Below are 22,589 nucleotides of genomic sequence, written 5' to 3' on the forward strand. Positions count from 1 at the left end.
CTTTAGGCAGCTCCGCCAGCTCGTGTTTAAGGAACAGACTAAATCATGGGTAGATATTTTATGTTTTGAAATTTCTACCTAATGAAGGACTAAGAATAAATATTACAAAAAAAAAAAAAACCCTTAAAACCATAATCCTACAGATTTGCTCAAAGGTGCTTTTCATAAAGTTGGCATTTTGTATTATCACACATTAAAATAATTTCCCAATACTCCAATAGTCAAAGATATAAAATTGAAACTATTTGCATTAGAAATTCATGTTCATATGTCAGAAAGAAATCCAGGCCAACGAACCCCATTAGTTCTAGAAAGGGTAAAAATGAGACTGAATATTGTAATCATGCCACTTGAAGAGAGTATATTGCTTGAAGGACTATTGAATTGAGACCTTAAAATAGAGAAAAAATGAGAAGAGGGTCTGAGAATCTAATTTGCTGAGAAGAAAACAAGAAAAACTTAGCTAAAATAGTAATTTCCAGTTTGAACTGATTCTTACATTTAAACTCTTAATATCATGGGTAATGCATGCTTTAATAAATCACCTCATCTCTGTTTCTCTGAAGCATAAAAATCATGCTCATGAATTATAGCAATAATAAATATTTAAAAATGTAGTATTATTAAACAGTAAGACAGGGTTTTCTACAAGTGAAGAAGAATAAACATGGAAATTGCAAATGACAAGACAGGGTCTTACCACCTGCTACAGTACACCACCACATTGGCACTATAATAGCACCCTTGGTTTCGGTTGACTCATGCTTCAGCCTTTTCAATACAATCATACTTGCCATTACTTCAGGCTTTCTGTTAGTACTTCCCACTCACAGAGCTATTCTAACAGAAAGAGTTTGTAGAATTAGCAAATACAGACATGTACCTGTTTCTTGGGATATTTTTTCTTTGAGTTAAAGAACATTTCATTGATTTGGAATACAAATTCAGATCTTAGTTCATTATGCTTTGTGGATTTTAAAAGTGAAATTAACACTGATTAATTGGCTTCCTTGCAGGACGTTAAATCCACGCAATCACATGATTTGCAGACCACAGATTCCATACTTCATAAACCTTTGGGTTTCCGCAGATATTTATGGCATTTTTTTGTTATTGTTGTTCTTTTCAGGACTAGTGAAATGTGAACCTTGGTTGGTAAAGATACTTTAATTTACGACAGAAATTCATACGTTGAAAAATTAACATTTTTTGAGATCTTCTAAACATTTTTATCAGATACTTCTTTAACTCAATTTATGCATTAAAATTACAACAATCACTGAAGGCAGAAACCAAATCACCCTTCAAGTGTTCCAGAGACATGTAGAATAAGTTTAAACTGAAGAAATAGCTTGCTCAATATCCAAAACAGACTATTATTTCTGAATTTACTAGTTAAGAAAAATATGCAATGGGTATGGTGGCATAATTGTTTACCTTGCTGCTTTTGGGAATCCTGACTACCTTATCAAATAGGTGGTTGTTCCCTGGTATTCACTTCTGATCCACGTTCCTGTTGATGTGGCCTGGAAGGCATCATGAGGCAGATCAATCAACTTGAGCACAAGACCATGACGAAGTTCTACCTTCTTGACTCTAAACTGGCATAGCCAAAGCTTTGTGTAGCTATTTACAGATGTGCAGGAATTTCTCTCTCTGTCTCTTTGCCTTTCTCCCTCCCTTACCTGAATTAGCTCTGCTTTTTCATATAGAAAAATGAATACATATTTTAAAAATTAAATTTGGAAACAACAGCGTTTCTATGAATGCATTTATATGAATCTATCTCTTCCAAAAATTTTCAACTACAAATGATGTAGAAAACGTAAACCAAAAATTAAACTTTTACACTTTGAGTTTAATAATTGCATTAGAATTAGAAGGTAGTTCAAGGTTAAAATTTTCCCGTCAGTTGCCATTACTTTGAAGGAGATGGATGAAAAGTTTAATTAAACAGCTAATTCCAAAAATGACATGGTAGTTCATCAGAACTAAAATGCCAATTTTCTTTAACATTGAAGATCTGTATCTTCAAATTATTAACCCCAATATTTGAAATTGAAAGAATATTGCAAAAATTAAGGTTTCAAACTTGACCTAAAAATGTTTCTGAGAACATTGGATACGTAATTTTGAAAATAATTAAATGTACTCATTTCAACCTGATTAAATATTGTCTTTGATGTCTTATAACAATAAAAAGGGAAATAGTCTTTCTTACATTTTCTCTTCTACAAAGTGAATCTAAAGCTAAAAGCACGGCTGCACTTACACAATGCTTGGTATTACAATGTGTCACATCAGAGTATAGCATTTGGGTTAAGAAACATTTATAGGCAGAAAAATACAATCAAACTTATGCCAGGGAACAGACACAGTAGTCAGTTCCAGACTTGGGAATCAGCTAAATCAGCATGTTGGGGTCAGGGTTTTCGCTGTAGCAAATTCCTGTCTTTCTCCCAATTATACCAGTAGGTAGATTAGACACAACAAATTAAAACCTTGAAAAAATGCTTGTCATTATCCTAGAAGGTCCTCAATTTTGTAGTCACTGGGAGCCTGAAGTGAAAGTTGCAGTGCTTGTTAAATAATCTTGAATATAACATCTTATTGAGCCTGGTGTGGTAACCTAGGGGCTAAAGTCCTCGCCTTGCTCCCCAAGTCCCCATATGGGTGCTGATTCTAATCCCGGTGGCCCTGCTGGCCATCCAGCTCTCCACTTGTGACCTGGGAAGGCCCAAAGGTTTGGGACCTTGCACCTGCGTGGGAGACCTGGAAGAGGCTCATACTTCCTGGCTACAGCTCAGCTCAGCTCGGCTGTTGCAGGCACTTGGGGAGTGAATTAACCAGCGGAAGATTTTCCTCTCTGTCTCTTCTCCTTTCTGTATATCTGACTTTCCAACAAAAATAAACAAATAAAACAAAATAAAATATAGCATCTTATCAGACCTTTCATTTTTCATTTATTAATAGTCACTTACCAAATGCAACCTACACTCAAGACCAAACAGTAGAGACGACATATCAAGAAGTAGGACCATCTTGGATGATCATACAAACACAATCTTAGATCTCTTTGTTGTCTTCTAACAATCAGCTTCAAAGAGCTGTTTCTCTGGCTCAACATGTTTAAAGCTTACAAAAGAACTTCTAGAATACTGAAGAAAACTTCAAAAGTGAATTATTTTGTGTCATTTCACATTATACAATTTTAAAAAGCCAAGAATGAGAGAAGAAACATGTTTGAGTTAGAGATAAAATGAGAATGGAATTCATGCAGTTCCTTCTGATAAACTATTCTGTGAACAATTTCCAAAATTTGAATTTCTGAAGATAATTCTGAAATTATTTTAGAACTCCTTAAGCAGTTATTGCAAATAAATTAACGAGTTCCCAGCTAACATGTACCCAATTTCCCCAATAATAATAATGACATAAACATGATACATCCTTAAAATAATTAAGTGAAGTTTTATTATATTTTGTCTCTTTTTTATTTTCATTCTCTTAACACTTTATTCAAATTTCATTACTGTTTTGTCATTTCAGGATCTAATCAATGAATCTACCTTGACAGATTTTTTAATACTTTTTTCATGACTTTAAATTTTTTATTAGTATCCCTCCAGTATTTTCTAAGTAGTTCCTTGAGGCATGATGGTTTCTCATTGTTAATCATATAGAAGACACAGTGGAGGCTGACATGGTAACTCAACTGGCTAATCCTATGCTTTTAAGCATCAGCATTACACCAGGGTACTGGTTTGAGTCTGGGATGGTCCACTTCTGATCCAGCTGCCTGCTTTTGGCCTGGGAGAGTAGTGTAGAACAGCAAAAATCTTGGGCCCCTGTACTTGCATGAGAGACCTGGAAGAAACTCCTGGCTTCAGATTTGCTCAGCTGCAGTTGTTATAGCTATTTGAGGCGCAAACAAGTGAATAGAAGCTCTTTTTTATCTCTTTCTCTCTGTAAATCTGTCCTTCCAACTATATAAAGATACAGTATCCATATTGAATAACTTCTAAATAGAGTATGTTATCAATGTAACTTATGACTTAATTGCTTGCTTAAACTAATGCCCTCCAATGTCTAAACCATAGAGCAGTGGAACTATTTTCCCTTAATATTTCACTCATTAAAAGAAAGTCGCTATATCTAACCCTCACTGTAAGCTGAGAAAATTGCTCAACATTTAAAACAAATTCTAAAATCGCTCATATAGGAAAAATATATCACAATTTTTAATATATACTTATTTATTTGAAAAACATGACGGAGAGATAGAGAGAAAAAAAGATAATATCAGGTGTGGGAGAGAACAAGAATGAGACAGATGGTCTGTTTGCCGATTCCCCACCCAAATAACTGAAGTATTCCACTCTGGGTCTGGTATAAGTGAGGAGGGCAGAGCTTCTTTTGAATCTCCCACTTGCATTACTCCACAAATAATTGAACCATAATATACTACTTATTATACGACTTTATTTGACATGTGCTAAGAGGAAGCTGCAGCAGAAGTGCACACAGAGTCCAGTACTGTGGTGGAGCTGAGAAGGCCATAACCTACAGTGCTGACATACCATGGGAACGCTGGTTGTTCTACCTCTAAACCTGCTTCCTGTTAACAGCAGGGAGAAAACAGTGGAAAGCTAGTCCAAATGTTTGGGACATTGCCACTCACACGAGAGAAAAGTGTCAAGCCCCTGACTTCTGATTTTGGATTGGTTAAGAACTGGCCATTCAGACAGCAGAGAATCAGTAGAAAAACTGCTTAGTCTCTGACACTCTCATAATCTTGCACAAAAGTCACTCAATCGAGCAAGCAAGCAAGCAACCAATCTTTATTTAAATGATTACTATAACTCACACAGCTGGATGGGGGGTGCAGGAATATCTTTCAGTGTGTTTAGCACTGTGTCAAACACTCACCCCAGCACTCAATATATTTTAAATCACAGATATCATATATTTGAAGGAATAAATTATCTCTGTTCTAATTGTGATTGGAGAGTTAAAATGAAGCTCATTCTTTCCACATGGCATCCAGTACCTCATTCTGCTCCCTGTACTTCAAACACACATTTACAATCCAGGAGTCTTGGAAAACAAGAATTCTTGACTTTGGTTAGGGAAATTTAGCAAGTATAGTAAGTGATCATCAATAAAATAAAAGATGAGTGATTTGCAGCTTGGCAACTGGTCGTTTGGAGAGACCATGGGTAAATGATCCCATCAACTTTTTTTTTTAAATAGTGGAGGAAAACACTAATATTTGTGAAAACAATGGAAAGCTTTTCCCTTTAACTTTGTCTCCAAAAATGATGGTTTAACTTATCAGTAATGTCAGTTTCCCCCTCTTCCTCACCAAGAGAGCTAAGAAGAAAAATGGCAACACACAACACAGGCAGGTTTACCTTGGCACCAAATCATAGCTATAAACAGTGACCTAAATTACTGTTATTGCTTTTTTTTTTTTAAGTCACAGTACCTGCTTCCATTTCAACTCCAGCGTAGATTGTTTTTGTGTTTCTTTTGCTTGCTGCCTGGCAAAGGCTGTAGACAGCACAACACTGACATCCCCTGTATCCACTCTCCTCTCCCCAACACAGTAACCCACTCTATATGTCTGATGTATTATCTTCTCCACAGAAAACAACCATGATTCAAGAAACAAATAGGATACAAAGTCTTTAACTTTTACTGCTACATGGATAGCAACATTCTATCAAATGTGTCCAAATATGAAAAATAAAGGCAAAGGTAGACTCACTGCAACAAAATAAAAAAAAAAAGGAGACAATATGTAATGCCCATAGAGGCTAAGAGGGCGCTGGGTTGATTAACAAGAAAAGAATTTATTTAAAGATTTGTGAAATTATATGAAGAATTTTGAGTTAGATTGTATCAAGAAATCCTTTGGCATTATGATTAGGTACAGACACACTCCTCCCAAATCTCTCTCTCTCTCTCAACACACACACACACACACACACACACACACACACACACACACACACAAATACCAATGTAGCAGGCCTTTTTACAAGAATCTTTGCAATCTTATTGCAAAGTCAGATATACAGAGAGGAGGAGAGACAGAGAGAAAGGTCTTCTGTCTGATGGTTCACTCCCCAAATGACCGCAATGGCCGGTGCTATGCTGATCCGAAGCCGGGAGCCAGGAGCTCTTACAGGTCTTCCAAGTGGGTGCAGGGTCCCCAGGCTTTGGGCCGTTTTCAACTTCTTTCCCAGGCCACAAGCAGAGAGCTGGATGGTAAGCAGACTACCTGGGTTAGAACTGGCGGCCATCTGGTATCCTGGAGTGTTCAAGGCTAGGACTTGAACCACTACGCTATGGCACCAGGCCCAGGAGTGTGAACCTTTTTGTCCAACACTACAGACCTTTTTTTGCCACGCGTGGGAAGGATGGAAAATGGGTTCTGGCATTCACACAGAACGCACTGATGCTCTTTTTCACAAAGGAGGCCATTGAGAAGATGATTTGAGAAATTCCAGGAAGCATATAAAATTTTGAAATTTCTAGATTACATGCAGGTTGTAAAAAGATGCATCAGTCACATGCAATGTGGTTCTGTGGGTAAAGCTGTGCTGCACAGATGCACCCACACAGAGACTGGATCGTAGTCCAAGCCTCAGCTTCCACCACCTTCCTGCTGAACAGGGTATGTGGATATTTAAGTGTGATAAGGCACGTATTTAAATCTCTGCCACTCATGGTGAAACCCCAAGATGCAATTCTTGGCTTGCAGAGTGAATCAGCGAAATGAAGATCAATCTCTCTCTCTCTCTCTCTCTCTCTCTCTCTCTCTCTCTCTCTCTCTCCTCCTTGCTCCTGGTCTGCTTCTCAGATTTCCAAACAACCAAATCCATGGGAAAAAATGCAACAAGCAGGAACCTATAGTTTTTTCAAGCGAACAAAAGAATCCAATGAGACACAATTTAAAGAATTCAACTGGTACAGGTTTGGATGCCAGGCCTAACTTGGATATCAAAGCAGCAAAGTAGAGCTGAATCTGTAATTTATGTCATTGTGGAACTCTGCTAGGTAAGGACATTTGTACCTGAGATGATAAATTTAGCTATGATAAATTCCAATGCCCTTATTTATAAAATCTGTATAATATTACATATGTTCCATAGTATCATTCAAAGCATAATTATGACAATGCACCTGAAGCATTAATTACAGTGTGTTGTAACAAAAAAACGGAATATTTTAATCAATGATATCATAACCACAGAAGAATGCTACAACTGAGCTTTCTTTAGTGGGATTATTTCTTTACCAATATATAACCTCTGAAGCAGTTACATTCTGGTTGAAATGGTAAAATTTGAATAAATCCTAAGTTCACTTACTTTGCCAACTCTAAGTGACCCAGAAATAACAAATTATCGACGATGTGTGAGCCATTGGAGTCAGTGTTGGAAAGCCAAGGATCTTATTGACATTATTCTCCTTCCTCCTTGAAAGGATGAACACAAATAATGTTTAAGAGTATAGGATGTCATATGGCATGAGCACTGCAGAGATCAGAACTTACCAAATGTATTCACATAGATCAAGTAAAAAAATGAAATGACTTTAAGCACAGGCATTAAGACTAACTTTCAAATGTTTAAAATCAGGTCTGGCGCAGTAGCCCAGTGACTACAGATCTCTCATTGCATGCTACTGAATCCCATATGGGTGCAGTTCTAATCTCGGCAACCCCACTCGCCATCCAACTCCCTGCTTGTGGCCTGGGAAAGAAAGTCAAGGATGGGTCAAAGACTTGAGACCCTACACCTGCCTGGGAGACCTGGAGGCTTCAGGCTCCTGGCTTCAGATCAGCTCAACTGTGGCCTTTGCAGCTACACGGGGAATGAACCAGCATATGGAAGATGTTCCTTTTTGTCTCACCTCCTCTCTGTATATCTGACTTCCTAATAAATAAAAAATCTTAAAAAACAAATGTGTCACATCAAAATAAATATGAAATACAAGGATTTTTTAGTATTTTAGTATCTTATCTCTTGAAATACTTATGTAAAAATACGTAGAAGAGAGTGCTTGCAATAAGCATAATACTTGCAGCACTGAGACATTTCGCCTTGATGTATAACAAATTTTTAATTTATATTTTAGTTTTGGAATTGTTTAGAGCCTGTAATAAAAATGATTCTTTCTTTTGAGATGTCCTTTTTGAAAAATAAATTGCCTTAAGTGTCATTTTATTATAACTTGTCTGTTTTTTTTTGTTAAAGTTAATGAAATGTATGACAGTGAAACTTGTTTGGGGTAAATGACAGAATAAATACACTAAGAAACCAAGGAGATTCTAGATATCTTGGAAAAGCACAATTATCACAAGAATTTGTTGTTCACAAATGAAGAAGTTAGGTTCTTTTTGTCACTCTAAGAGTCTTGCTTTTCTAACTATTCTTCAAAAGGCGTCAGCTAAACCGATGTTATTGAGCTAATTTTAGATCTTTTTATATGAAAGCCGTGATGATCAACTCCTATCTATTTTAGCTAAGTTTATGTGCCTATTTACATAGGTTTTGGAGCTCAGCTTGATCACACACCACTCTATGTTACTATGGAGATACCATTTTGAAATGATTGACCTTTATTTAATTAATTAAGAAAGAGAGACAGATGGATAGATTCTTTCCAGAGATGCTTTTAACAGTCAAGACTAGGTAAAGCTGATGCCAGGTGCCTGGAACTCAATCCAAAGCTCCAGGGATTTGCCAGACCATTCTATTTGACACAGAATCTTATTTTCTTCCAGAACATGCATCAATAATTATTTGGAATTAAGAGTTGATCCAGGACTCTAACCCAGGCATCTGGAGAGGGGACAATGTTACCTTAGCAGTACTTTAAGCACCATGTATACACATGTCCCATGATTTACATTTAAACTTTTTAATTGGGAAAATTACTTTTCATAATGTTTCTGAGTCTCATCCAAATATTTAAATACACTAATAGCAAAATCTGATGATCTTGAACTGAAAAGGCATTTCAAAATTTGAAATAAAAATGAGAAAAAGGTTAATTTATTTTGGTTGAAACATTTGGAAATTCAAGTATAGTTTATTCATAATATTCACATTCCATGTACTTCTCAAAGAGAATTCAAAGCAAATAAAGAAAAGTTGTAGAATACAATATCATTTATAAATAATTATCTTAAAAATAAATTAATAAAGTAATGCCACTTACGTTAGTCTCAAAAGGAAAAAAAATGCTTAGCAAAAAATTTAGCAAAAGATGTGAAAGTCTTGCACACCATAAATTACGAAACATCAATAAAAGAGAGTACATAAATAACAATGATGTGGTAATATATCTTATGTTCATGAAATGGAAGAATTCTATATGAAGGTGTTCACGGTACCACATTGATCTATAGAATCAATGCAATCCTTAACAAAATGTGGTTTTTTTTCCCCTGAACTAGCAAAAAAGTTTTAAAATTCATAGGGACCACACAATACCATTCTCATCCAACACAAATCTGAGTGTCAAGAAAGAAGCTGAATATGCTATATATTTTTTTTAGATTTATTGCATTTTAATTGGAATATCAGAATTACGGAGAGAGGGAGACACAGAGAGACAGAGAGATCTTTGACTTTCTCTTTCATTCCCTAAATGGCTGCAAAGACTAGAGTTGGACCCATCTGAAGCTTGGAATCACAATTTTCTCCAATATCTAGCACAACAGTGCAAGGTCCCAAGGTTCTGGGCCATTCTCTACTGTGTTCCCAGGCCACAAGCAGGGAGATGCCTGGGAAGGGAGCAGCCAGAACACAGACTGGTGTCCTTATAGCATTCTGGCTCTGACAAGCAGAGGAAGATAAGCTCGCGAGGCCAACACACTGGGAGGAGCATAGCACTTCTTCAGTTCAAAATATATCACATTGTTGTGACAATCAACATTGTGAAACAAACAATACAGACACAGAACTACAAGCAAGAGGAATAGAATAGGAAGTTACAAAATAAGCTTACTTATATATATTTGACAGGTGTTTCAAGAATATTCAACTAGAAAAAGATGGTCTTTTCAACAAATGATGTTTGAAAATTGGATATCCATTTTTATTTTTATTTTTTATTATTATTTGTATTGCAAAATCAGATATATAGAGAAGTGGAGAGACAGAGAGGGAGATCTTCCATCCTTCCGATGATTCACTCCCCAAGTGACCACAATGGCTGGTGCTTCACCGACCCAAACTCAGGAGCCAAGAGCTTCTTCCAGGTCTCCCACAAGGGTGCAGGGTCCCAAGGCTTTGGGCCATCCTCAACTGCTTTCCCAGGCCACAAGCAGGGAGCTAGATGGGAAACGGAGCTGCTGGGATTAGAACCGGTGCCTGTATGGGATCTGGCGGAATAAAGGCAAGCACTTTAGCCGCTAGACCACCATGCCAGTCTCTGATATCCATTTTTTAAATGGGTGGGTTTAGATCTTTATTTTATATTACACACAAAAGCCAAATTAAAATAGATGAAAGTCTTGAAGTTTAAGATATTTATACTTCAACAAATCATTTCACAATATATTTTTTCTGAAACCCTTCCATATGTTATTGGTCAAAAATAGAATTTGATTCCTTCATAGATGGTAACTTTGTATAGGAAAAAGATGCTACAAAAATAAATAAAGTGTTAAAGAGATAGTACTAACTTAGGTGGTGGGCATTTAGACAAAAGGAAGTTAATTTGCTTGACAAAAACTAATAATGTTAGGCTAAAAAAGTGACAACAGTAAGCATAAAATGCTGGCTGGATTTAGAATGAAGATAAGTTGGATAAATGCTCTATTGGAGAGAAAGGGCTGGTCAATCTGTTCTGGCCACATGATAGTTGTCGCGGAAAAATATCTGATATTCAATTTAAGATTTTCTCTTTCATTTTCCTGACTGTTAAGTGCTCTCTGCAAACCAAACGGTATCTCCGAAGCGCACTGAAGCATGCATGGACATCAGAAATGTATTCAGGGATTTGACTCCGCCATAAAGTAGCCAAACATTTTGCCAATTTAAATCCTCTGAAAAGTATTTGTGCTTTTATTACTCTTTTTTGAAGTCTTACTATTATTTTCAATGATGTAGTTTAGTAGGTATGGGGATTCCCCACTTTCTCTCCTCTGTCTCCTGCCAGTTGTCCTGTTCCACCAAAGGAAGGATCAACCAACCAACTTAATGCACACACTAAAGTGACTGTCTTATAAGCTATAGAATAAACATCATATGTGACTGGGTTATCTCAAAAATATGTTATTTATATTTTTCTGCTTGTAGGAAAAGCGGTCTGTTCCAAATTTTCACCGCTAATCCTTTGTTATTTTGACTGAAGTTCTTCTGATATCATTATATTATTTAACTCTAGTTAAAATTATTTAATACTAATTATATTATTTAACTTCAGTTAAAAAGCAAAGAGCATTTCTTAATTGAATACTTGGAAATCCATACAAAAGAGGAATGACAACATAGGGTCTCATTTTGTGTTAATCCTAGATGGATGAATCAGAAGATCATTTTGGGGTAATACATTTCATTTTTTTTCAAGTCAGTAATGTGTGCTTTGGTTTTTTACACCATTCAGTTTTGATTCTTATTTCATCTTTTGACCAAATGATGTTCCTTTTAATACCAGAGGAGCTCACGTTATTTAAATTACCATTTTCCCCGTTAACAGTCACCCTAACTTACCTGCAATCTGTCAAAACTTCACAACTACGATTATGTTGAAAATGGATTATCATCAGAAACCAGATTCCAGAGCTGTCATTCATCTTCTCTGGAGAGCTCATTAACCTTTACAGTTTGTACATGATTCCGTAATTATCTTGCAATGGGAGTTTCATTTGTCTTCTGTTGCATGGGTTTGCCCCCTCTGTGTGGCCCACTATGACACTGAAATTATTTTAACTCTTTGATCTAGCAAAGCATTTGGCAACACTGAAAAGGAGCATATGTTACAAACCCCATCTCTCTGATTTCCATCCACATCTCTGATATTTCTTCAAAATGTGTCATGAAGAATATCTGATGACTTATTTTTCATCTAAAATATTTTAAAAATAAATTTAAGTTAATGAAGAATGACATTGTATCTATCTGAAAACTGCCTTTTGCAGAATTTTTATTTTACAATCACCTATGATTTTTTTCCTAACTTGTATCTAAATGCATTACTTTCACTATGCTTAAACTTAGTGCTGCTTTCAGTACTGCACCTTGCTATGGCATTTGTCCTCATGCTTAAAAATCCCAGTCAGTATAAGCGCATGGCTCATAGTGCCTCTGCTTCAGATTAAACCTCCCTGCTGATGCAGAACCTCAGAGAGATGGGGATGGCTCAAGCAATGAGGGTGCTAACCTTCCTCCTGGGAGACTCGGATCGAGTTCCCAGCTCCTAGATTTTTACCAGTCTAGTGTTAGCTGTTACAAACAGTTATAGAGTGAATTTGCAAAGCCCAGTATTATTTTTTTTTCTTTCTCTGTCATTGCCTCTTTAGTTTATAGTTAACAGAAAATTCTTGCCAGTCCAAGTGTTTATGTAATTTTCATTGTGCACAGTGTGATAGTCCATATCAACTTGTATTTTTTAAAAAGATTTATTTATTTTTATTGGAAAGGCAGATATACAGAGGGGAGAGACAGAGAGCAAGATCTTCCATCCAATGATTCATTCCCCAAGTGACCTCAATGGCCGATGCTGCGCCTATCCGAAACCAGGATCCAGGAATCTCCTTCAGGTCTCCCACACAGGCACAGGATTCCAAGACTTTGGGCCATCCTCAACTGCTGTCCCAGGCCACAAGCAGGGAGCTGGATGGGAAGTGGGGCTGCTGGGATTAGAATCGGAGTTCATATGGAATCCTGGCACGTTCAAGGCTAGGACTTCAGCTGCTTGTCCACCACGCCCGGCTGATAATTTGTGTTTTAAGAATGTATTGCCAATTGATTTCATAGAATGAAAGTACTGTGAAAAGTTCTTTTTCTTAATCACATTGACTCCTAGAGTCTTGATGTTTATATTTCACACCTTCACAAGTAAAAATCTGATTGTCCCCAGAATAGCCCTTTGAACCAGATGGTCACTAATAGATTGGATAAGGCCCAATGTATTCAGATGTCTCCACTGACTCAGTCAGGCCTTGCCTATAATTAAGTGATGTTTTACATGGCACCAAGAATGCTTCTTCAGGGAGTTAGGTACACAGTTCTGATAGAAGATTTTGCAAATGAGTTAAAGAGCTAGGAAATACTAATTGGCCATGAAATATGTGCACTTTATCTGACTCAAATTCAAAGTGCCCCAGCTTACTACAAAATTAAAAAGGTCAGAAATAAGAAGCATCCTGGGATGGATTGCTAGAACATACGTTAAGGAACCATTACTCCTAATTTCATAGGAAGATTCTGCGGCTCTCTCAAAATCATTCTAATTCTTGGAAGTAACATAATTATGAACATCTTCAACAAACTCACTCTTTTCCTCTAAATGCTACCATTGGTAAGATAATTCGGGGCATAAAGAGAAAGAATGACATTTTTGTCTTGATTATCCTTCATACAAAATTAGATGATCTCTCCCAGGTATTTTACCAAGTTAAAATTAAATTTTAACAACTTTCATAACTAGTATATTAATTATCTGGCTGAAAGTCACTTAAGAATATGTAAAACAATGTAGAGTATTCATAAATTTACTTTGTTCCAAGTTGGAACACGATTAAATCAATTATAGTGTGAAGTCAACAAAACAATAATATCTGACTCACAAATCAGATAATATTTGATTTACTTAATGTGGTGGTAATAAATGATACAGAAAAGCGGCATTTAAGAGATACAAATAGTATTGTTCTTCTTTCGGTATTGGCAAAAGACAACATAGTGTGTAGGAGGGATAGATTGATGAGAATAGATATATAGATAGATAGATAAATGACAACACCTTCAGAGACTATTAGACTTCAGAATGATGGAATTTATAGTGCTGGGGAATATGGTAAATGAGTTGATAATATTTAGTTTGGTTATAAACAGTACAGCTCTGTAAAGTCTTTCTAACAAATCTGCACACTTTGGGGGAAAAAAATGGAGGATAAAAAATTAAAATGTATGTTAAATTTGCCAGGCAGAGTATACACACATCCATCCAAAGTTTAGGCATGAATTTTTTTTTTTTTAAGATTTATGTTTATTACAAAGTCAGATATACAGAGAGAGGAGGAGAGACAGAGAGGAAGATCTTCCGTCCGATGATTCACTCCCCAAGTGAGCCGCAACGGGCCGGTGCGTGCCAATCCAATGCCAGGAGCCAGGAACCTCCTCCAGGTCTCCCACACGGGTGCAGGGTCCCAACGCATTGGGCCATCCTCAACTGCTTTCCCAGGCCACAAGCAGGGAGCTGGATGGGAAGTGGAGCTGCCGGGATTAGAACCGGCGCCCATATGGGATCCTGACGCATTGAAGGCGAGGGTTTTAGCCGCTAGGCCACGCCGCCGGGCTCCAGGCATGAATTATTTTTATCTGACTTTTATCTGACACTAAAAAAATGAAATTATGTTAGTAATACTAACAATAAAATGTTTTGCCACCAAAACACAGCATTTGGGGGACTGTGCTATAGCTAAATAAATTAAACCACTGCCTGTAGCACTTATACACCATGTGAATGCTCCTTGAAGTCCCGATTTCAATATTCCGCCTTCAGTTGCCAGCTAATGTGCCGTGGAAGGCAGTGGAAGATGGACCAAGCATTTAGAACACAGTCACTCTTGTGGGTCACAGGATGAAACTTATAGGTCTTGACCTTGTCCTTGTCCCATACCAGGAGAATGAACCAGCTGATGGAAGATCAATCTCTCTTTTCTTTTTTCTCTCTGGGAAACTCTACTTTAAAAATAAACAAATTATTTAAAAGATATATTTTCTAAAAAATTAACAAATTTTGTATGATAGGATATTTGCCACTGAAGGCTTTTTAGTGTAGGCATGCAAAATAGGAAAATGATACAATTTCTGTTTTTATAAATTTAAAGGTGACATTTATTGCAAATATTCTTAATATGTGATATAGACTCTTGTGGATAATAGATATTGTTAAATAAATGGGATGTGTTCCTTGGTTTCATAGGATTTAAAATAATTAACCAGATTAATTTATATACAGATGATACAGATTTACATTTTAAAACTATCTATATTTAAAATTGTATTAAGAACATAAAGAAGTTAGCTTGCCAAGTGATAGATGAGAATTTTTAGAAAAATAAATGCTTAAAATACATAAAACTAATAATTGCATGAACAAAGTTGACTACATTTTCCAAAACTTTGTAGACTATCTGATATACACCTGTATGCAATTGTTCTGATTAGATGATAGAACATAGCAAAAATATAACCAGAAATGAACAGATCCCACTTCATACTTAATACCCACTTAGTACTGTGTTCTTCTGTCTCAGTTCTGAGGCCAATTGTCAGGCTAGAGCAGAGCAGAATACTGCCTGTTCATGTCTTGTGTCTCTTCCCAATCACACGCTATGTTCCAGCAGATTAACTCACCCCCTTACCACACTGAAAGTAAAAATAATAGAGAAGCATATAAATTGTTCATAAAATTTCAGTTCCAGATTCCCCTTTGCTGGGTCAAAATGAAAAGGCCAAAGAAGCCTTTTGGTGTAGAATAATTGATGAATACTTTCAAGATACAGGATGACCAATTCGTTGTTTTCACCAACAAAAAATATGTAGTGTTCAAGCACCTTGTGAGATATAGAACAGTTATCAGGCCATAATCAAAGAGGAAGAGTGTAAATGCTTCACCAACCACTCTGGGAATCTGGTATGTGTGTGTGTGTGTGAGAGACCAGAAATATACTGACATTCTTGTCGTTTTATTTGCTTTCAAATTTTGATTGAAAACAATAAAATCTATTTCAGTTCTATAAAAACATTTTATCCAAATATCTTTAAAGGCACAAAAGATCTATTCACAAGATGGGGGGGGCGGCTTTCGTGCCTCTGATAGACATGGCTGACTTTTAGCTGTCCTAATGTAATAACCTTATGGGTGAAATATGTTTGTAGTTGTTCTTTATCCCTTTATACACACATAACAAACTGCTGTTAAAAAATAAAGAAATCAGCTAAAGGGAATGTAATCAAGAACAGAATATGGTGGGGCAGTCCAGTCAAATATTAGCATGAGAACAAATATTCCTTAACAATTTTTTGAATCCATCATTTACATAGAAATGGAACTCTAGCATCACACTAACTAAAGCTTTTTGTAGAGTGCAAGGAATTTCCTTAAAGATGAAATAAATTTTGTCACAACTTTTTAGAGACAGTTACAGAAAACGTACTTCAGAATTTTTTGGAATGGATGAAACTACAGTAATCGTATAAAATATGTGAAAAAGTCATCTTGATGCTTGGTTGTACAGAGCAGATGTTAAAGAACACTTATCAGGGTTTGCTGCATAGATTGAAGCACATCTGTGTAAACAAGGTGAACACTTGTTTTTCTTTGGTTAAGACTGATGTATTTCTTTGAAAGTCAGGATTACAGAGGAAGGGATTTGGAGAGACAGAAGACTATGCGGTCTTCCCTTTACTGGTTCACTCTCCAAATAGCTGCAAAAGCCAGGGCTGGGGCAGACTGACACCAGGAACCTGGAGCTTCTTCTAGGAGCCAATCAGTTCACCTTCTGTTATCTCCCAGGCACAACAACGGGAATTAGATTAGAAGGGGAGCAGCAGTGTGGAGGTGCCCATTCAGAATGTCAGCTCTGCAAACAGCAGAGTGGTGGCACCACCGCCCTGGCTCAGAAAACATACTTTCAAACATAGAATTAGGTGTCAATTCATGACTCACTGTCTGCATCTGCCTCTTTTTAGAAGGTACCAATTATGAATAATCATTTTACCCACAGTTTCACACGGAGCTCTGTGTGAGTAGTTTGTGAGTAGTTTATACAATTTTTGGACAAAGAGCACATTGATGATCACCAATCACATAAAACATGCTGTAAAAAAAAGGCTTTTTTTTTTTTTAATTTTAGGAGTCCTGACTTCACACCTGAAATTATTTAAAATAAAACCTCTGCTAAAAAGTTGGAAAACCTTTGAATGAAAGCAGTATCCACTTCTTACACGTCACCACTTCCCAATAGTGTCTGAAATAAGGGACTGATGGAGACATAGCTGTGGTGTTTATACTTAAAGAAATGTAAAAGGATGAACTTTATACTTCTCTTTTTGAGGGATTTCTACTGATTGCCATAACAAATATAGGCAACTTTAATAATTTCAGGGAATAACAAGCATAATATTGTGTTAACAAAAATAGATGATACTGAGCCTATTCTTAAATGGATCACAGCTAAAGGAAAACTGAATTACAATCAAATATCAGAAAATCACTTCTAAATTTCAACTTCAATGATAAGCATTGTGAACTGAGAAATGAGTTAAATTTCTTGAATTGGAGAAGATAGTTTATAAGGCAATCTTCCAAAGTACTGCATTTAAAATTTCAAAATGTAAGATAGCAGATAAGGAAATGTTCAAGTTAATAACAGGAACTCTAGAAGATAAAAAATGAAAACTGATCTCACACAGTTTAAATTGAAGTGACTAAAATGTATGTTAAAAATGAAAGCGCATCTGAGCTTTAAAAGGCAATAATTTTGAGAACAAAATTGAATATATCTTCGCACACATGTCAGAAATGCACCTCAATAGCAAAGCCTGCTATAGAGAAAATGACATTTTGATCAATATCAAGTTACATGCATTTTATCATACCTGAAAATATTTTCAAATGCTATTTTTGTTCACTTCAAAATGCTGTCTATTCCACTATGTTAATTTTACACCTTACTATTAATAACTCTACTAGTTCATAGGTGTATAATAGAAAAAGAACAAGCTCAAGAAATAACTTACTCTAAACCAGTTTTGATTTTCGTTGCATTTGAAGGTCTACAATGGACACTCCTATGCCTTTTTGGATATTTTCATTCTAACAAGGATCAGTGATTTTTTTCTGTTTTCTTTTTTTTTTTTTTTTAATTTAAGAGGCATTAAGTAAATGCTTTCAATTTCGTAGGCCATATGCTTTAATTGCATCTACATATGACTGTGTGAACTTGGCTTTGTTTAAATGAAATTTTTTTACAGGATCAGAAAGTGGGCAAAGCAATTTCTGGAATTCATTTGAGCAGAATATTTCACAAGTTTCCAGAAGGTGACAAATCATAATGGGCCAACAAGGAAGGGCAAAGCATAGGAAAAGCAGGAGGTAATTAAATCAGAATTGTAAATGAGGTGATTGGGATGGTCCTCATAGAACATTGGTTACACAGACTAGAACTGGAGGAGGTGAGCGGGCATGGGCACACCCAATGGAAGAATTGCTTCAAGCAGGTGGAACATCCAGAAAGCAGGCATATAACTGTATGCTTTAGTGAGAAAATAGTAGGAGAAAACATGTGATCTAAGAACTATCTGAGACCATGCAGATCCCATATGCACATCTGCTTGCTTTTACTCTGACAGAAATGAGAACTCATTCATTGATATATAAAGTAATAATTATGCATACTTTTATTCATAATTTTATATTATAACCAAATTTCTTTAATTGCTGAGGGTTTTAAATTACATAATGAAAGTGAATAATTCCTATTACCTAATGCTAATGATACTTAGTACATGATAAAGTTTGAATAAATACTGATATTATTCATGTTGCTATGATATTTTCATAGTTGCTACTAATATTATGGTAAGCAAAGGAAGTAAATCTGGTCCAAATAAAAAAAACATATAAACCTGGAAGTATAGAGGTGAATCGCATGAAAAGTAATTCTATTTTGTGTCTCTCCTGATAAAGTATGCCTTATCTGGTTGAGAGCTTTTGTGGGAGGTTGTTTCCAAAAGAATATAATTATTGCCCTTCTTTTTGTGGTCATTTTTCAACCCGGCTTTTCAGCTTCTCCCATTGAAGCAGAGTGCATTTTCCTACCTCTTTGACTATCGCATGGTGCTGTGATTTGCTATGGCAAATAGAAAGCTGCTAAAGTAACATGGCTGCTGGGCTCTAGTACTCAAGTCCCAGTGGTCACCTGGGGTAGCCCAGGCTATTACAGCAAAGAATGGCAGGTAGAAAATTGCTCCTTAAGGTGAACTGGGAGCAAGCCAACAAGACGTGCAAGAAGGGCTCATTGGGTCACCAGCACTCCCATGGCTAACATACATACACAAACCACTTTCAACAACTGAGAATTATTTCTATTCATAAAATCTGCCATAGACTCATGGTCAAAGCTAGATGATTAGTGTTTAAACTACTGGACCGAGTTGTACAATAGTTTATTCAGAGAAAAAAAAAATGACTTGCAATGCCAATAATGCAACTTGCAGGTTTCTTGATGCTAATAAGGGAGCGCTAAAAGAGGCTCCTGGCTCCTGGCTTTGGATCACTTCGACTCCTGCTGTAGCAGCCATTTGATGGTGATCCTATAGATGGAAGATCTCTGTTTCTCTCTCTGCTGACCCTCTCTCTATAACTCTACCTTCCCAATAAAAATACATCAATCTTTAACAATTCTGTTTGTGCAAGTTTGGCATTTTGAAATTTGGTTATCGTTTACAGCTTTTGTTTAAGCTCTTGACTAGCTTTATTTTTTGACTTGATATGTATTGAATGTTATACCTGTGATTGTGAAGTGAAATGAAACGATGCCTTCGTAATTAAATATATATATATAATTAAATAATATCAAAAGCATAGAAGATGAAAGAAGAGGGTGGATGGGAAACACGGGCAGGAGGGAGGATAGGGTAGGAAGTATCACTATGCTTCTAAATCTGTATTCTTTAATAAATGACATTTGTTCATTTTGTGTAAAAAAGTGTATTATAAAATAGGCTCAGACTTGCACACACAGGTTCACAGGTACACCAGGTCTATGGACTTGTTTCTCAGATGATTCTTGCCAACTTGGGGATATACAGACATAACGTCTTAGGAGGGAAGAACATAAACATCAGTGTATTTCTCAGATCCACATGAATAATCAAAGAGAGCGATGTAGTGTTTCATGTTCTGAAATAGTGCAATTCGAATGTTCATCCTTAATATTTGCTTCAGAAGCTGTTGTAGTAATTTGGATGATTATTTTAAAATACAAAACTCCAGCATTCCTATGGGAGTTAAAATATGAAACTCATACACATAAAGGGTATTTAAATTGTATCAAAATTTCATATTACCAAAAAAACTATGTAAGGAATTAAAAGTTTTGAACAAAGATAAAAGTATCCTTTAAATTTGCTTTGTGTGAATATTTTGAAAACCAAATGTTTGCATTTTATGTTATAAGTAATCACAAATATAAATAAATATATTGAATAACAGCAAATATATTCAAGGCTATCAAGTGAAAAAGAGTATGCACAGTGGAAATAAGGATTCATAGGTTTAAAGTTACAGACATGCACTTCAAGACATATTTTCATTAATTTGCAAAACAGCAATAATGATAATTTTATGTCCCATCGTTGCTTGGGCACAAGGATTCAAGGATAGCGTTTTGGGCCATTATCTGCTAACTCCCAAGGCCAAAAGTGGAGAGATGGAAAGGAAGTGGAGCTGCTAGGACACAAACCAGTGCCCATATGATATGTGGTGCTTTGAATCGGAGTATTAGCCAGTTTGGGCAATATGCTGGACTGAGACAGCGTTAGTGCCATGTATGAGGCAGCCTCTGAAATCATAGCATGCAATTTCAAGAAGTTCTGTGCATAACCAAGAAATGGTAGATCAGGAAGGAGTCACTGAGAGCTACCTGCAAAGTCAGAATGTAGAGGCGTATGTAGAGTAGCAATTTGTTACAGCCTCCTGTGGAAAAATTTTGTGGCACAGGAAGGTTTGCAGTTTAGTCCAAATTTTTGTCTCTGTACATGTGAAATAGGATTTGTGTCTTCCCAAAGTACATTTCATGTAGTTAATACTTCCATATATATTTTTTAAGTAAACAGTAATACTCTACATGCCTAATTGTATTGGAGACTTTTTAAGTGTTGAGCAACTTCCTAGACAATCGCAGTAACCAATTAATGAGCCGGTCAATGTTGTTTTTTGAATATCTTGGAATAATGACATTGGATACAAAGTGTTATTTTAGATTATTTATCACAAGAAGTACATTTAGATACTATTTAAATGCATAATTTCAGTTATCTATGAAGAAGTACTTCCCATTTGCACAGTGTCTGGGATATTTAGAAGACATTTTTAATTCTCAACATGAAAAATAATTGCAGGGTGCGACGTGGTGGCCTCGTGGTTAAAGTCCTAGCCTTGAACAAGCCGGGATCTCATATGGACGCTGGTTCTAATTCTGGCAACTCCGCTTCACATCCAGCTCCCTGCTTGTGGCCTGGGAAAGCAGTCAAGGACTGCCCAAAGTCCTTGAAACCTGCACCAGCCTGGGAGACCTGAAGAACTTCCTGGCTACTGGCTTCAGATTGGTGTAGCACCGGCCATTGTGATCACTTGAGGAGTGAATCATCGGATGGAAGATCTTCTCTGTCTCTCCTCCTCTCTGTATATCTGACTTTCCAATAAAAATAAATGAATCTTTAAAAAAAAGAAAAATAATTGTATACTAGAGTCCTTTGTTTGGAGGTTAAAATCTGTGAAAAACAGGAACAAATTATGATGGCAAAGGTAGAGTGCTCCTTTATCATGCCAATTATATATTTTCCTATGAATTCAACAGTAGTACAAATGATGTATCTTCAAAAATGATTTTAAATAATGCAACATTCTTGCTTCTGTATTAGATGATGCTATCAATGCTATATGTAGAAATAAATATATGGTTGTTATGAAAAATAGACATCCTTATGTACATGTTACAGTCTGATTACAAAGGCATTTGTTAATTAATTGATAATAATTTCTTAGTACTGCTATTCAATATTACTGTCATTTATATTCCCCATGTTTTATTAAAATTAACGCAATGCCATAAAAAGTTAAATTCTTTATGGTGATAAGTCTACCCCCAAAATTTTCACACAAAATTCTTTTACCCATAATTCTAAATATTAACTGGCAAATCCTTGTGTTTGAGCCTTCTGGAATTTTTCTGAACATGCTAATATTTTCAGGACCAAAACTGCACAAACACTAGAATTGTTGTCTTTATCCTCTACACATACCCCTGGCACCCAAGGATATGTCTGCCTTATAGACACCTGTCATGGTGGATGAATTGGATTCCATGGTATCTCACTTTGGATCTCTTTCTGATTTCCACTCAACAGTGCCTATACATTGTTATCCTCAACATAAAGAAATACCTGTATATCATAATTGCCATCCAATGGCTTCTCATGTATGCCCAGGGCCTGTCTGGGATTCAGTGAAATCGTGTTTCAGTTGTTTGATGACAGTTCTCCCACACTGACCACCAGTTGAAAATCGGAGCATGATCTTTCAGTAAGTTGTCATGGAAGACACTCAGG

The sequence above is a fragment of the Ochotona princeps genome, chromosome 11 (genome assembly GCF_030435755.1).
Source record: "Ochotona princeps isolate mOchPri1 chromosome 11, mOchPri1.hap1, whole genome shotgun sequence".
Taxonomy (NCBI): Eukaryota; Metazoa; Chordata; class Mammalia; order Lagomorpha; family Ochotonidae; genus Ochotona; species Ochotona princeps.